A 5,405-nucleotide genomic window follows, 5' to 3' on the forward strand; every position below is an offset into this window, starting at 1 on the left:
TATTTATATATACTTCAATCCTAAATTTGCCATTATAATTAAAAAGTGAAAATGCTATTAAAATGAAAATGCAAACTACAGAGAGAAAATATTTGCAACATGTATCTGACAAATATCCAAAATATAAAGATCTCTTCCAATTCAATATTAAAAATATGAACAGTTTGATAAAAAATTGGCAAAATATTTCAGCAAATATTGTAAAAAATCATATAAAATAGAGCATAAGAACATGAAAAGATGCTCAGCATATTAGTCACAGAAAAATGCAAATTAAAAACCTCAATGAATATCATACATATCCATTAAAATGGCTAAAATTTTAAAAGCTACTGCCAATGTCGATAAGAATGGGAAACAGCAGACATTCTATACACTGTTGAAAGGTATGTATGTAGCACACCATTTTGGAAACAGTTTACCACTTTCTTATAAAGAGAACATACTCTTACTATATGACACAATGATTTAATTCCCATGTATTTACCCAAGAGAAATGAGAACGCATTTCCACAGGAAGACTTGTTCATAACACTTTATAGTAGCCCCAGACTGGCAGCCTCTTAGGTGTCTATCAACAGGAAAATGGATAGACAAATTGCAATATATTCATATAATAGAATACTACTCACATCTAAAAGGAACAAGCTACCAATCCATGCAAAACATGCAAGAATCTCAAAAATAATATATTAAGTGAAAGAAGCCAGACATAAAAGAATACATGTATTCTAGTTTAATAAAATTCCAAAGCAGGCAATGCTAATCTGTAGTGATAGAAAGCACATCACTTATGTACCAAAATGTCAAACAATGGTTTTATTTGGATAGTGTCACTTTTTGGATAGTGCTATTCTTCTTAGTCGATTATTTTAATATTTTTCTTATTTGTAGTTTTGATTTTTTGTAGATTGCTTATATTTAGTTTAAAGAAAAAGTTCTGTGGATGTAATATACAGACAATAGTTAACACATATGTTTGAAAGTTGCTAAGAAAGTAAATCTTAAATGTTCTCATCACAAGAAAAAAATGTAACTGCGAGGTGATGAATGTAACTAAACTTATGGTGATCATTTTGCAATATATATGTATATATGTATGTATAATCATCATGTTATATACCTAAAACTATTACAATATTATATATCAATTATATCTCAAAACTGGAAAAAAAACCAAAATAACAATGCATTGCACATAATGTTGGTAAATATTATTTGGTGAGGTTTTTGTTACAGTTTTGCATAGCTACAAGTGTGAACTAGGTCACAGTTTAAAATATATTTCTCACTGTAGGACTCAGTCAAAAAAGTTGGAAAAATACTGTCAGAATAGTTAAAAGGAATATATTAGAGTGATACTCTGTGATAAGAATAGATCTCGGAAATGTAATGTTGAGTAAAAAAAGCAAATTGAAGAATGTAAAAAGTGATACTATTTTTTAGAAAAGAAAATGGTTTCATATTATTGAATGTATCATATTTTCGGAGGAATAATATTTTCATACAAAACAGGTTTGAAAGATTTGCACTGGGCCCATATTAGAGGTGCCCTCTGGGGACTGGAGTGGTATTTAGAGAGGCTTGAGCTTCATATTGCATGCTTTAGTTTGGAAAAAAAATAAAATGTGAATGTTTTACTTGTATATTTAAGTGATTAAAAAATGTTTACACATTATGGAAAGATATTCTAAGGAGCCCCTTAAGCCCAAGTGCTTTTCCCTCAGTTGTTTTTGTTTTTCTAATTCCTCTACTGTTACTGATCAATTTAAGCTTTAATTTGAGTATCCTAAAAACCAATGTACTAGTACATTCATTTTTGGGTCAATTAGGTTGAGAAATCTTTGAGAATTTAAGTATTTCTCACTATATAGAGTCAATCTATGCCACATTTCCAAAGAAATCTTTGTACACAAAAGCTCTTCATTTTCCTTTTCATGATTTCACTCTTTTCACTTTAATACTAAGACAAAACACAGGATAAATCGCATCTACATCAGGGCAGATTTTAGATGTTGGTCTAAATACTCTTTGCTGATGCTAAATGTTAAATGGATGAGTTAATTCAGTTGTAGAAAAAAGAATTGAAACATATACTTCCCTTGTTAGATTTAATAACTAATTAGCATACTCAAAATATTTATGGATTTTGTAATTTGTACTATATATTTCTTTCAAACAGAATCTATATACACTATTCTACTGGCCTTCTTTGTGTTTGGCTAAAATTGGGCCTGGGGAATTTTTTTAGGTATTAATTCTCAGTTAAAAACAAAACAAAACAACAACAGAAGTTAAAGAATGAAGCTTCTCTCTTATTGTGTGGGGTTGACTTAGTAATCACAAACTTCACTTAGATAAGGGAGAGCCCAGTAACATTACATATTGAGAAAGGGTGGAATAGTTATTTTTAATATTTAAAATATTCCTTGGAAAAGACCAAGTTATTTTTGTGCATTTGTTTATGATTTGTAAAAATCTTGTTCTTACCATCTAATAATCATTTTAATCATTAGTTTGGAAAATGGAATAATTTGATAATTATTCAAGTTTATAATATACTGTGATCCCTATGTTCATTGGTTAATTTTTGTTGATTATATTATTTCAAACCAGAATTTAAAATATATGTATTTTATTTCCAAGGTTTTACAAAAATCATTACTCTCTCATAGCTCTGTACACTTTACATTTATTTTCAATAATCTCCTCCCCACTAAGACTACACATAATATAAATAGATCATTCAGTGTCTCCAGAGAAAAAGTTTTTCTAGTATGTGAATTTTAAGTATATGAAGCACACATTCTTAATTAATTAACTTTGCTTTTTAAAAGAATCTCATTAAAATGTTTTTCAAATGTTATCTTTACCTTTTTAAAGAAAATATCTAACAAACAAAGATAACAAACATAGACTCACGGACACGACTGAATTAGCGGTATATATACAATATACTGTTGAATTGTACACTTGGACCTTATTTAATTTTGTTAATCAATGTCACTCCAATAATTTTTAATAAAAAATAAAATAAAAAATAAAGGAAATGTCCTAATATAATGATGATACTTATATATTACCCAACATAGCAACTGGTAACATTCTCAAGCCAATCTTTTAAAATTAACATTATCATTATTGCTGTTATCATTATTATTGTTTGATGCATGAAATACTGTGGCATGAATAATTTAAATGATTTTATTGTTTTAGAGTATTTTTACCTTTATTTAATAAAAGTTTTTAAGATTGTGATAACACATAATAATCATTTTTAAGTTTACAGTTCAGTAGTGTTAAATATATTCAGCAAGAGATCTCCAGAACTTATGGAATTTTTTAATGGCATCATTTAAAAATCAAAACCAATAACAAAATATTGCACTTTAGTTTAGAGGTATATTGAATAGACTTATGACTGGTGTTTTATGCATCAGAAATTTGGATTTTTTTTTTTTTCAGTAGACTTATCTGCAAGAGAATTTCTTATAAAAAGGCAATTCTGATATTTTTCTTATTTGTCTCTATCATGAAATTAGGGCATGGACTTTAAATCTGGCTTCTTTATTTGCGATATTAGTTTTAGTTAATTCCATTAAGAGATTTGCAGTTACTGTTGTATATAAGTCCAATTCCTGCTGTACTACAAATGCATGAAATGCATGTGATTAAATGACACCTCTGGTGGATAGGCCACTCAGGAAACTCTGATTAGCTTATGCCAATAACAATGACAAAAGACAGACTGGCTCTAAAATAAAAATAATATTGACAGCCTTCACACATGATATTTAGAACTTTGACTTTGGGCTTCTTCAACATGAACCAATAAAATAATAAAAAAAATAATTTCAGAAAATGAGTGTATTAGTCATGAGAGATGAATGGATCTTGAAGGTCAAATAATTAAGACTCAAGAGCCAGCTTGAACTAACTAGCATATTAAAGCTAAACTCAAGCCAGGCAGACAGTGGTGTTGGCTGCCTGGGTTTTGGTGTCTCCTGTAGATGCAGGTCCAAAGATGGATATGCAGGCTCACACTTAGTCACACTTAACTTTGGTGTCTTCATGTGGCCCTTGTCTGGGTTCTTTATTTTCCTTCTAGCTAGATCTCCTTTCCCCATATCATTACCATGGTCACATTCTAGTTCTGGTTCTGAGCTGACTAGCAAATTACCAGAGTCTGGTTCTGAGCTGATTACCAAATTACTAGAGGGTGACTGAGGGCAAAATTACCGGAATTTCTCAGACTAGTTTCCTCTTTTGTAAACATGGGGGAAATAATAACCCACTTCGTAAGTTTGTTGTTAGGATTAAATAGAGTAATGTATTCTGCTCTAGCTAAGAGAAAATCCTACACTCTGACAACTTTGACAACTTTTATATCTAGGGGCGTGGTGGGAGTCAGTGGGAAAGAGTTATTATGTTAAAATTTCCAATAGCTTTTCTGTTTTTGTTTGAAGGGAAAATTGCTCCTTCATTTACATAAAATCTTTTTATTTACTTTTTGGCTAATTAAATGGAAAATCCAAGATCCTGTTTTGAAATGGACATGTTTGTTGTTTGAAGAGCAAAACTGTTCTACATAATAACATAGTATAGTTGACCCTTGGACAACATACTGGAGTTAGGAGTGCCACCCCTGTGGAGTAGAAAATCTACATATTACTTTTGACTCCTTTATAACGTAACTACAGTTGGCCCTTTGGTCCTCCATATCTGTGGATGGAAAACTATTGGGAAACTGTAGTTGGGAATCTGTGATCGAGAATGCAAAAATACTGTTTTTGATCTGCAGTTGGTTGAATCTATAGATGTGAAACCTCAGATATGAAGGGCCGACTGTATTTATTGAAAGGAAAAAAAAATACTGCAAGTGGACTCGCACAGTTCTAACAGGTGTTGTTCAAATGTCAACTGTATAAGAATTAGTCTTTGTAGCATTGACATTTTTCTGCTCTGAATTTTCACTGACATATTATACTTATTGTAGTTGTAGGAGAAATAACCACCTTCCCTACAAGAAAATGCCCCCATACACTTCAGAGAAGCCTGGCTTTGTGGAGAAGAGCCCATTGAAAGAAACACCCACTGTGAGTTGGTGAGTTGGTTTCTCAACCTCAGGGGAAGCCTGGTGAATGTGGAGGTAGGAAACTTATCAGGTTACTCTTGGTGGTTGGTGGTAGCCTAAGGCCACTTCATTATACTGGTCATATCTAGTTCCCATTATAATGCATAGGTTAAGTTTTTCTTTCTACTCTGTAATTCACAGCTTTTGGGCTAAATATTAACATTGTGCTAAATGTTAAAGGTTCTAACTAGTTGTGCTTTAGGGAGGGACTTGTGTAGGTATTTCTATACTGAGAATAGGAAGAAGGCTGAGAGAGGACTTGCTGAGGGAT

Source organism: Pteropus medius, unplaced genomic scaffold (genome assembly GCF_902729225.1).
Source record: "Pteropus medius unplaced genomic scaffold, Ma_sr-lr_union100, whole genome shotgun sequence".
Classification (NCBI taxonomy): Eukaryota; Metazoa; Chordata; class Mammalia; order Chiroptera; family Pteropodidae; genus Pteropus; species Pteropus medius.